The sequence below is a fragment of the Petromyzon marinus genome, chromosome 64 (genome assembly GCF_048934315.1).
Source record: "Petromyzon marinus isolate PM22_M1 ecotype Great Lakes invasive population chromosome 64, UKy_Petmar_22M1.pri1.0, whole genome shotgun sequence".
NCBI classification, from domain to species: domain Eukaryota; kingdom Metazoa; phylum Chordata; class Hyperoartia; order Petromyzontiformes; family Petromyzontidae; genus Petromyzon; species Petromyzon marinus.
In genome coordinates, this window is record NC_133730.1 from 8,136,237 (window position 1) to 8,148,681 (window position 12,445).

General features: G+C 53.0%; 1 protein-coding gene across 5 annotated transcripts in view; it reads right to left on the reverse strand.

Moving 5' to 3' along the window:
• The window catches only part of LOC116956339 (uncharacterized), an 89,054-nt gene that overhangs the window by 44,111 nt on the left and 32,498 nt on the right, over window positions 1-12,445 (reverse strand). For 3 of the 5 annotated variants that reach the window (XM_076054215.1, XM_032977905.2, XM_076054212.1), the window contains exon 2: window positions 9,436-9,909. The gene's annotated coding sequence lies outside the window, so the exon portion shown is untranslated. The remainder of the gene's footprint in view (window positions 1-9,435; window positions 9,910-12,445) is intronic. The other 2 variants (XM_076054211.1, XM_076054213.1) reach the window with 1 other exon arrangement.

Genomic DNA, 12,445 nt, shown 5'->3' on the forward strand with positions numbered 1-12,445 from the left:
GAATTCTTGCAGTCAGGAAAGTTTCAAGTCAAAATCTTACAGAGCTCAGTGGGGGCCTTATACCTGGCACAAAAACAACAAAAAAACTAAATTTTGTTTTTAAAACGTCAGAACAAAACAAAAACACGTTTCGTTCGTTCAGTTTGGTTAGAAATTCTGCCCGCCGGGCCACGCCACACGGAACTTATTTGTGACCGATCAGACGACACAAACAGGGCCCCCCCCCCCCGCCCCCCTTTCACCAACGTCACCCCCCAACTCCACGAGTTATTTATATACAAGTAATTTATATAAACATATAAATAAAACGACTACTACTACTACTATTTAAGTATATAAACCTCATCAGCGGCCGGGTGTGTTGTGTGGCACGGGGTGGCCTTGCCCGGCCGTGATGAACGGCCACTCGAAAATTCCTTCCCTTGTCGGAAGAAATTAGAGATTACGCAGCGACGCGCACGTGTACGTGTGTACGTGTGTGTGTACGTGTGTGTACATGTGTGTGTACGTGTGTGTACATGTGTGTGTGCGTGTGTGTACATGTGTGTGTACATGTGTGTGTGTGTACATGTGTGTGTACATGTGTGTACGTGTGTGTGTACATGTGTGTGTACATGTGTGTGTACATGTGTGTGTACATGTGTGTACATGTGTGTGTGTACATGTGTGTGTACATGTGTGTACATGTGTGTGTGCGTGTGTACGTGTGTGTGCGTGTGTGTGCGTGTGTGTACATGTGTGTGTACATGTGTGTGTGTGTGTACATGTGTGTGTACATGTGTGTACGTGTGTGTGTACATGTGTGTGTACATGTGTGTGTACATGTGTGTGTACATGTGTGTACATGTGTGTGTGTGTACATGTGTGTGTACATGTGTGTACATGTGTGTGTGCGTGTGTACGTGTGTGTGCGTGTGTGTGCGTGTGTACATGTGTGTACATGTGTGTGTGTACATGTGTGTGTGTGTACATGTGTGTACATGTGTGTGTGTACATGTGTGTGTGTGTGCGTGTGTACATGTGTGTGTGCGTGTGTGTACGTGTGTGTACGTGTGTGTGTGTGTGCGTGTGTGTACGTGTGTGTGTGCGTGTGTGTACATGTGTGTGTACATGTGTGTACATGTGTGTGTGCGTGTGTGTACATGTGTGTGTGCGTACGTGTGTGTACATGTGTGTACATGTGTGTGTGCGTGTGTGTACATGTGTGTGTGCGTGTGTGTACATGTGTGTGTGCGTGTGTGTACATGTGTGTGTGTACATGTGTGTGTGTGTGCGTGTGTACATGTGTGTGTGCGTGTGTGTGTGCGTGTGTGTGTGCGTGTGTGTACGTGTGTGTGTGCGTGTGTGTACATGTGTGTGTGCGTGTGTGTGTACATGTGTGTGTGTACATGTGTGTGTGCGTGTGTGTGTGCGTGTGTGTGTGCGTGTACATGTGTGTACATGTGTGTGTGCGTGTGTGTGTACATGTGTGTGTGCGTGTACATGTGTGTACATGTGCGTGTGTACATGTGTGTGTGTGTACATGTGTGTGTGTGTGCGTGTGTGCGTACGTGTGCGTGTGTGCGTGTGTGTGCGTATGTGCATACGTGTGTGCGTGTATGCGCGTGCGTGTGCGTGCGTACGTGTCACACACGCACACACAGTGGGGGAGGGAGCGTGGTTAGAGCGCCGCTCTAATGAACCCGGTGACCCCGAGTTCGATTTCCGCTCCTGGGCCTCCGCTAGGTCGACTCAACCTCCAGACGGTGCTAAAGAGAGGTTCAACGTGGGCACGTGCCTGGCACGGTCGGCTACGTACGGCGCGGGAGAAGTTCGGCAACGGCAACCGCCCTTCGCCGGCAAGCGGCGCCGGCGTCACCACGGCGCCTGTGCCAGGCTACGTGCGCTTCAAGGCCACGCGAAGCGAAGTCCACCGCACAGGCCACAGCAGTGGCGGTCCGGTCGTTACACAAAGTCTCCGCTATCTCAGCAGCCCACCCCCCCCCACCGCCACCACACCCCCCCCCCCCCCGCGTGTCTCTCTCTCATCATCATCACGGTGGCTAGGAGATGTTGACTACCTCGCCTGGTATACATGAGGTCGTGGGTTCGATCCCAACCCGAACGCCTGCTGCTGTATATTTGGAGTTTGCGTGTCTCTCTCTATCTCTCTCTCTCTCGCTCCCCGTGGTCGCGTGGATTTTGCTCCGGGTCCTCCGGTTTTTCCCTCCACATTTAGAATCGACGTCACGGCGTTTTGAGTGTTTGTCTGCCATACATTTCCACACGATGAAGCCACTTTTGTGGGCTATAATTTGTGGCCAGGTTGCATTGAAAAAGAGGTATACTGTATAGCTCAGTGGGCCTTGCCTGGTCAATAAAAATAAGAATTGTCGTACAGGGACTCCTCTACTTACGAACATACGACTTACGAACTTTCAGCGATACGAACAAACCTCGTCCGTATGTCCAGTCGCCTGTTCGGACCGAGAGTCGTAAGTTCAACCGCGGTGGAATAGATGGCGGTGGTGGCATCTACATCTGCAGAACGTGAAGAACCAGTGGCGTCTACATCTGTAGAACACAAAGAACCAGTGGCATCTACATCTACAGAACGTGAAGAACCAGTGGCATCTACTGCTGCAGAACGTGAAGAACCAATGTCGTCTACATTTACAGAACGTGAAGAACCAGCGGCATCTACATCTGCAGAACATGAACCAGCAGCATCTACATCTGCAGAACGTGAAGAACCAGTGGCATCTACAGAACGTGAAGAACCAGTGGCATCTACATATACAAAACGTGAATAACTAGTGGCATCTACATCTACAGAACGCGAAGAACCAGTGGCGTCTACATCTGCAGAACGTGAAGAACCAGTGACATTTACACGTGAAGAACCAGTAACATCTACATCTGCAGAACATGAAGAACCAGTGACATCTACATCTACAGAACATGAAGAACCAGTGGCATCGACATCTGTAGAACGTGAAGAACCAGCGGCATCTACATCTGCAGAACGTGAAGAACCAGCGGCATCTACAGAACGTGAAGAACCAGTGGCATCTACATCTACAGAACGTGAAGAACCAGCGGCATCTACATCTCCAGAACGTGAAGAACCAGTGGCATCTACATCTGCAGAAAGTGAGGAACCAGTGGCATCTACATCTACAGAACATGAAGAACCAGTGGCATCTACATCTATAGGAGATTGTACAACTTTCAAAGCCATTCCTCGTGTTTGGTGTACATGCCGCAACAACATGTTTAGAATCGACAGGAGTAAAGTTCGGACTGACGAACAAATCCACTTACGAACAGAAACCTAACTGCATTGGAAACCTCATTTGCCAGTAACAAAATATGACAATTGTTTTTTTGACCCTTTTATCTGGCAACAAAACTGACACCTTTTTTTACAAGGAGTCATGTTTACATTGACCACAATACCTGCGGTCGGAACGCAAACACAAAACAACAACTCTGAAAATGTACGTGGCACTGTCCTTGAAATTGATTGGTCCACACCCGGTTCGTAAGTAGTGGAGTCCCCGTGGTTTCAACCGATGCGTGTCCAAGATTTTGATTACATTTAAGAAACTTTTTTTATTTACTCCGAATCCCGTTGCTTAACGGCTGACGCCATTGGTCAGCGGTGCCTTCGGCCACGGGGACGATGAAACATTTCCCCCTAAAAAAAAAAACGTACATTATGGAAACATTTCCCGTTTCTGAAATAACTCCAAGCTGAAAGTGAGCAGCGCACCACGCTGTCAACAAACCCACACCTTTAATAGAGGTTTTTTTTCTTGGCTTAGATCGCGTAAATTTATACAAATGTGTCGCTAAATATCAATGAATGTGTCGTTATACCCGCCACCGCCCGACACAGCAAACTGGTAAGGTTCGTCACGTAAGCAGAACGTGGCCAATCCGTCGCTAGTACACCACTAGTGTGTAGTGTAGTGTATAGTGTAGTGTATAGTAGTGTATAGTGTAGTGTACTAGTACAGCACGCCGCTTGTGTGTTGGAGACCAAAGCGACAACGCTGCCAATCTGAGTACGACGTTTCTGCCGGTAATTACAACCAGCGTTCATCAAGGCGCACAGCCAGGTACTGCGGAGAAATCCTCCTGTTCCGCTCCCTAAATAGAGGGGGGCAGACGTGACGGCGTCACCACACGGCGTCAGCCCACACGATCCACGCGGCGTGCGGCCCTTTCAACACTGTCCGTTTGTGTTTCTTCTCTCCCTTGCGATGGCACTTCGCAGGATGAACGCTGAGATTTGTAAGCGTCACGGGGGTGACCAACAAGGTCTCAATTGGTCTGTGATAAGGTAGGGCACTGATATTGGCTTGACAGGTACGCAAACCCCCTTACATAAGTGATTTATACGGGGGGGGGGGGGGTGGGGAGAATGAATTAATATTCATGACGTCACGAGCCTCGTGAATATTAACGCTCTTAACGAGTGATGATGGGTGCCATAGAGCGTGATGGTAGTGGTGGTGGTGGAGATGATGATGATGGTGATGATTGGCAGTGACGACGGTGGAGTGTGTATAGTTTGGTGATGGTAGTGGTGGCGGCGGAGGTCACGGAGTTGTTGTTGGCAGTCGCAGCTGTGTCGGCGGTGCTGATTGCAGCAGCGGTGGTGGTGGTGGTGGTGAAATTAATTAATTAAAAAGTGCTGATGGTGACGTTGCTGCTGCTGCTGCTACTTGAGACTCAGGGGAGCCTGTCCCTGGGCACGGGCAATCCTCGCCTTACAAACACAATTCGTTCCCGGGACCCATTCGTGAGTCAAACTGTTCGTTAAGTCGGAAGACGATCATTAATCCGTGGTATTTACACGCCCAAAGACAAAGATCCCCCCGTGCAGCCTGTAACAGACTGTAGGGGCAAGTGCTGTTAGCGAGTAGCGAGCACCTCTGAAGGCCGGCACGGCACACGAGGGGGTGGGTGGCCCAGCACCACGCCAGGCCGCCTTTGTCTCCCCCAGTGGCGATGTTTACTACGCACCGCACCAGGTACTCGTTTGAGGCTGAGTCGACCTAGCGGAGGCCCGGGACCGGTCCAAATAATCGTCACTGTGGTGTTGGCGGCCGTGAGCAAGAATTGAACTCGATGCTTAGCGCAGCGCGCTGCCCGCGACACTGTCCAACGCCAATACACCGCCACTTGCAAGTGACGGTGACGTCACCTCCACTTGCAAGTGACGGTGACGTCATCTCCACTTGCAAGTGACGGTGACGTCACCTCCACTTGCAAGTGACGGTGACGTCATCTCCACTTGCAAGTGACGGTGACGTCACCTCCACTTGCAAGTGACGGTGACGTCACCTCCACTTGCAAGGGACGGTGACGTCACCTCCACTTGCAAGTGATGGTGACGTCACCTCCACTTGCAAGTGACTGTGACGTCACCACGGCGCCTGTGCCAGGCCAGGTGTACCACACTGCCCACGGACACACAACACGCACACACACCGCACGCGTACACAAAGACACGCAGACACAGGCACACGCAGACACTCACACGCAGATACTCACACGCAGACACAGGCACACGCAGACACAGGCACACGCAGACACAGGCACACGCAGACACTCACACACAGACTCGCACACGCAGACACACACCCACAGACACGTACACGCAGACATACACCCACAGACACGTACACACAGACACAAACCCACAGACACACACCCACAGACACGTACACACAGACACAGACACACACTCACAGACACACACTCGCAGACACACATCCACAGACACGTACACACAGACACACACTCGCAGACACACAGACAGACACTCACTCACAGACACGCACAGACACTCACTCGCAGACACACACTAGCAGACACGCAGACACAGACACTCACACTCACTCGCAGACATGCAGACACACACAGACACTCACTCGCAGACACTCACTCGCAGACACGCACACACTCACTTGCAGACATGCAGACACACACACACAGACACGCACTCGCAGACACGCACTCACAGACACACACTCACAGACACACACCCACAGACACGTACACACAGACACACACACACGCAGACACACACACACGCAGACACACACCCACAGACACGTACACACAGACACGCACACACAGACACACACCCACAGACATGCAGACACACACACACAGACACGTACACACACAAACATGCAGACACACACACACAGACACGTACACACAGACACACACCCACAGACACGTACACACCGACAGACACACACACAGACACACACACACACACCCACAGACATGCAGACACACACCCACAGACACACACACCCACAGACACACACACAGAGACACACACACACACAGACACACAGACACGTACACACAGACACACACCCACAGACACGCACACACAGACACACACCCACAGACATGCAGACACACACCCACAGACACGTATACACACACACCCACAGACACACACACCCACAGACACACACACCCACAGACACACACCCACAGACACACACAGACACACACAGACACACACACACAGACACACACCCACAGACACACACACCCACAGACACACACACACACAGACACACACACACACAGACACACACAGACACACACACCCACAGACACACACACAGACACACACAGAGACACACACACAGACACACACCCACAGACACACACACACAGACACACACACACACAGACACACACCCACAGACACACACACACAGACACACACACAGACACACACACACACACACAGACACACACACAGACACACACACACAGACACACACAGACACACACACACACACAGACACATACACACACAGACACACACAGACACGTACACACATACACACAGACACACACGTACACACAGACACACACACACAAACACGTACACACACACACACAGACACACACACCCACAGACACACACACAGACACACACACAGACAGACACGTACACACACACACAGACACGTACACACACACACAGACACGTACACACACCCACAGACACGCACACCCACAGACACACACACACACAGACACACACAGACACACACCCACAGACACACACACACACACAGACACGTACACACAGACACGTACACACACACAGACACACACACACACGTACACACACACACGTACACACACACAGACACACACACACACACACGTACACACACACACCCACAGACACACACATACAGACACATACACGTACACACACACAGACACACACACAGACACACACACAGACACACACACACACACACAGACACGTACACACACGTACACACACGTACACACACACACACGTACACACACACCCACAGACACACACACAGAGACACACAGACACACACACACACACACAGACACACACACACGTACACGTACACACACACACGCACTCGCAGCACGAGGCCGACTCTCACGTCTCGCGGCTGGGTCGCTCAGCTAAACAAAAATAGTGCCGTGTTTTACTTCGACGTTCAAAAACTTTGTTTCACGGAAGCTCGTTCGTAAGTCATCACTGCCTGCACCATAACCTATAAACTTTTATTTTAACCAGGTCTGCTGAATTGCAACAGGACCTAACGTCTCTGCTTCATTGTCCTAATACGCTATACTCAACTACTGAACGTTTCATTTTACCAGGCAAGGCCACCGCCGATCGAGCGACGTGCCAACTGGCGATCGATCGCGAATCGTAGCTCCAACGAGGCGACCTCGTCCTCGTCGTCGTCGTCGTCGTGTGGAAATTTATAGCGGCCGCCAAACTCTGTAACACGCGTAGAGAGACGTCGATTCTAAATGCGGAGGGAAGAAACCGGAGGACCCGGAGAAAAATCCACGCGACCACGGGGAGAGAGAGAGAGACACGCAAACTCCAAATATACAGCAGCAGCAGCAGGAGCCAGGATCAGGATCAAACCCACGACCTCCTGTACACCAGGCGAGGTAGTTAACATCTCATAGCCACCGTGATGATGAGAGAGAGAGAGACACGCAAACTCCAAACATACAGCTGCAGGCGTCAGGGTTTGGATCAAACCCACGACCTCCTGTATACCAGGCGAGGTAGTTAACATCTCCTAGCCACCGTGATGATGATGAGAGAGAGACACACAAACTCCAAATATACAGTAGGCGTCAGGGTCGGGATCAAACCCACGACCTCCTGTATACCAGGCGAGGTAGTTAACATCTCCTAGCCACCGTGATGATGATGAGAGAGAGACACACAAACTCCAAATATACAGTAGGCGTCAGGGTCGGGATCAAACCCACGACCTCCTGTATACCAGGCGAGGTAGTCAACATCTCCTAGCCACCGTGGTGATGATGAGAGAGACACTCAGACTCCAAATATACAGCAGGCGTCAGGGTTGGGATCAAGCCCACGACCTCCTGGACACGAGGCGAGGTAGTCAACATCTCCTAGCCACTGTGATGATGATGATGAGAGAGAGAGACACGCAAACTCCAAATATACAGCAGCAGGTGTCAGGGTCGGGATCGAACCCACAACCTCCTGTACACCAGGCGAGGTAGTTAACATCTCCTAGCCACCAAGATGATGATGAGAGAGATAGAGAGAGACACGCAAACTCCAAATACACAGCAGCAGTCTGGATCGAACCCACGACCTCCTGTACACCAGGCGAGGTAGTTAACATCTCCTAGCCACCGTGATGATGATGAGAGAGAGAGAGACACGCAGACTCCAAATATACAGCAGCAGCAGGCGTCAGGGTTGGGATCGACACCACGACCTCCTGTATACCGGGCGAGGTAGTCAACATCTCGTGGCCACCGTGGCTGGGATTTGAACTTGCAACTCTTCCGATGGCAAGATGCCAGCTTGGCCGCTGGGCAGCCACCTGGGCCCAAAATTAATCCACGATCACAAACACACACAGAGCCGTCTCTGTGCTGCCGGGCGGCGGCGGTGGTGGTGGTGGCGATACCCTGTGAAATTCCAGAACCATCACGGACGCCTGGCTGGCTTTCATGCTGATAATGATGCTGCTGCTGCTGCTGTTGATGCTGCCGATGATGCTGCTCATGCTGCTGCTGCTGCTGTTGTTGATCCTGCTGCCGATACTGCCGATGATGATGCTGAAAACCGATGATGATGCTGCTCATGATGATGCTGCTGCTGTTGTTGATCCTGCTGCCGATACTGCCGATGATGATGCTGAAAACCGATGATGATGCTGCTCATGATGATGCTGCTGCTGTTGTTGATCCTGCTGCCGATACTGCCGATGATGATGCTGAAAACCGGTGATGATGCTTATGATGATGCTGCTGCTGTTGATGATGCCGGTGCTGATGACGATGATGCCGGCGGCGGCGGCGGCGGTGCTGCCGATGAACCCCAATCGACCCGCCGTAGGTACGTACCTCCAGAGAAAGGAGGAGGAGACGCGTGAGGAAGACGGGGGTGGAAGTCAGACTCCGTGCTCGCCTCGTGCTCTTGACGGGTAGGGGGGGGGGTTGGTGGTGGTGGTGGTGGTGGCGGCGGTGGGTGGCTGCCAATCCTTGCCCCCTCGCTCCTCCACTCTCCCAAGCTCTCCTCGGCCGCTTCGCTCGCCCGCCCGCCCGCCGATCAGAAGCGGCGATCCGACGGGAACTCGGTGAGCTGCCGGGCGGCGCGGGGCATCTCACGCGGCCGGCTTCGGTGACGCCGGCGCGGCGCGTGGGCGTTGGGCGGACGTTGGACGGGCGAGCTGGCAATGGGTGGACAGATTTCCGCTCGTGCCAAGCGAGAGGTGGGGGGGGGGGGGGGATGTCGCTGTTCACTCCCCCGGTGCTTCCCGGCGATCTCCGGCGATCTGTCCGTGCGTCCGTGCGTCCGTGCGTCCGTCCGTCGGCTTTCTAGCGGAGGCATGAAATTTCACACGGAAAGTTCACAACTGCTGCTGCTGCTGGCGACCGGGGCCTGCGTGATAATGCGCTGCGTCAGCAGAAGTAGCTGCGGCAGTAGAAGCAGCAGCAGTAAAAGTAGCAGCAGTAGACGCCGAAGCAGTAACAGCAGCAGCAGCGTCACCATCAGCACTTGCCATCATAATTAATTTCACTCCCATCACGACCACCACTGCTGCAATCAGCGCCGCCGACACAGCTGCTACTGGCAAAAAAAACACCGTGACCTCCACCAGCACCACCACCACTACCATCACCAACTACACACACACCACCACCATCATCACACACACCACCATCATCATCACTGCAAATAATCAACATCATCATCATCTGCACCACCACCTCCACCATCACCAACCACCACCACTGCCAACACCATACTCTTTGGTTCTATTCGGTAAAGACACGTAGGTAAAAAATAAAATAACAAAAATCACGACGTTTCGGCCACAACAAAAGTGGCCTTCATCAACGCTGTCCTCCAGACAGTCTCGTCCCTTCACCTGATGAAGGCCACTTGTGTTGTGGCCGAAACGTCGTGATTTTTGTTTTATTTTATTTTTTACCTACGTGACTTTACCGAATAGAACCAAAGAGTATGGATCATTGCAGTCACGAAAGCTTCAAATCTAGAATATCAACACCATCTCCACCACCACCACCACAATACCATGAGCACCTCAGCATTTACAGTAAACACCATCGCCACTCGTAAAGGTTTTTGGGTTTGATCGCGCGAACCTGTGTCGTAACCCTCCACCACCCGACACAGCCAGTCAGGGATTTGTCACGTAAACAACGCGTCAATCAGCAACCACTTCAGCACACCGATGTGCTGGAGAGTAAATCCACAACATTTACAATTTGAATAACGTCACTTGCCCGAAACAACCTCAACAGACTGTTGGGGCAAGTGTTGTTAGCGAGTAGCAGCACCTTTGAAGGCCGGCACTGTGGCACACGAGGGGGCGGGTGGCCAGCACCACGCCCGGCCGCCTTTGTCTCCCCAGTGGCGATGTTTACTACACAGCGCAACCAGGTACTCATTTGAGGCCGAGTCGACCTAGGGGAGGCCCAGGACCGGTTCAGCTAATCGTCACTGGGTGTTGTTGGTGGCCGTGAGCGGGAATCGAACCCGGGTCGCCGGGTTCGTAGCGCAGCGTGGCGCTAACCGCTCCCCACGCCTTCACCGACACCACGACCACCATCATCATCATCATCGTCGTCGTCACCATCTTCACGGAATGTTCACATTCTGCACCGCACCGTGAAATATAGTTTTGGCGACAGAGAGAGAAGCACGTGGCACTCTGTTTTACCCTGCCCCCTTCCAGTAGGGGCGGGGGGTGTGTGAGTGGGTCAGCGGTTAGGGGGGGGATGAGTGAGTGGTTGGGTGAGTGAGCGAGTGGGTGGGTGACTCAATGGGCGAGAGGGTGAGTGAATGAGTGAGTTGTGGCTGGGTGAGCAGGTGGAGGTGAGCATTTGGATTGGTCAATGGGCGAGTGCTTGAGCGAGTGAATGTTCGGGTGGATGAGTCGGCGCGCGTTTTGAGCGAGTGAGCGGTTTGGTGGGCGAGCGTTTGGGCGAGTGAGTGGATGGGTGTTTGTGTGGATAGATAAATGAGTGGCCGAGTGGGTGCGGGTTTGAGTGAGCGAGTGAGCGGTTTGGTGGGCGAGTGGTTGGGCGAGTGGTTGGGCGAGTGAGTGGATGGGTGGTTGTGTGGATAGATAAATGAGTGCCCGAGTGGATGCGCGTTTGAGTGAGTGAGCGGTTTGGTGGGCGAGTGCTTGGGCGAGTGAGTGGATGGGTGGTTGTGTGGATAGATAAATGAGTGACCGAGTGGGTGCGCGTTTGAGTGAGTGAGCGAGTGAGCGGTTTGGTGGGCGAGTGGTTGGGCGAGTAATTGGGCGAGTGAGTGGATGGGTGGTTGTGTGGATAGATAAATGAGTGGCCGAGTGGATGCGCGTTTGAGTGAGCGAGCGGTTTGGTGGGCGAGTGCTTGGGCGAGTGAGTGGATGGGTGGTTGTGTGGATAGATAAATGAGTGACCGAGTGGGTGCGCGTTTGAGTGAGTGAGCGAGTGAGCGGTTTGGTGGGCGAGTGGTTGGGCGAGTAATTGGGCGAGTGAGTGGATGGGTGGTTGTGTGGATAGATAAATGAGTGGCCGAGTGGGTACGTGTTTGGATGAGTGAGTGAGCGGTTTGGTGGGCGAGCGTTTGGGCGAGTGAGTGGATGGGTGGTTGTGTGGATAGATAAATGAGTGGCCGAGTGGGTGCGCGTTTGAGTGAGCGAGCGGTTTGGTGGGCGAGTGCTTGGGCGAGCGAGCGAGCGAGTGGTTTGGCGTGCGAGCGGTTATGTAACCGAGTGAACGAGTAGCCCGTGCCGGCCTTCAGGAGCAAGCACACGCCCCACCAAGTCTGTAGGGAGCTCGAGGGGAGACGTGGGATGGGAACTTCGCCCCTGGTGCGGCCTAAAGTGTGGGTGGC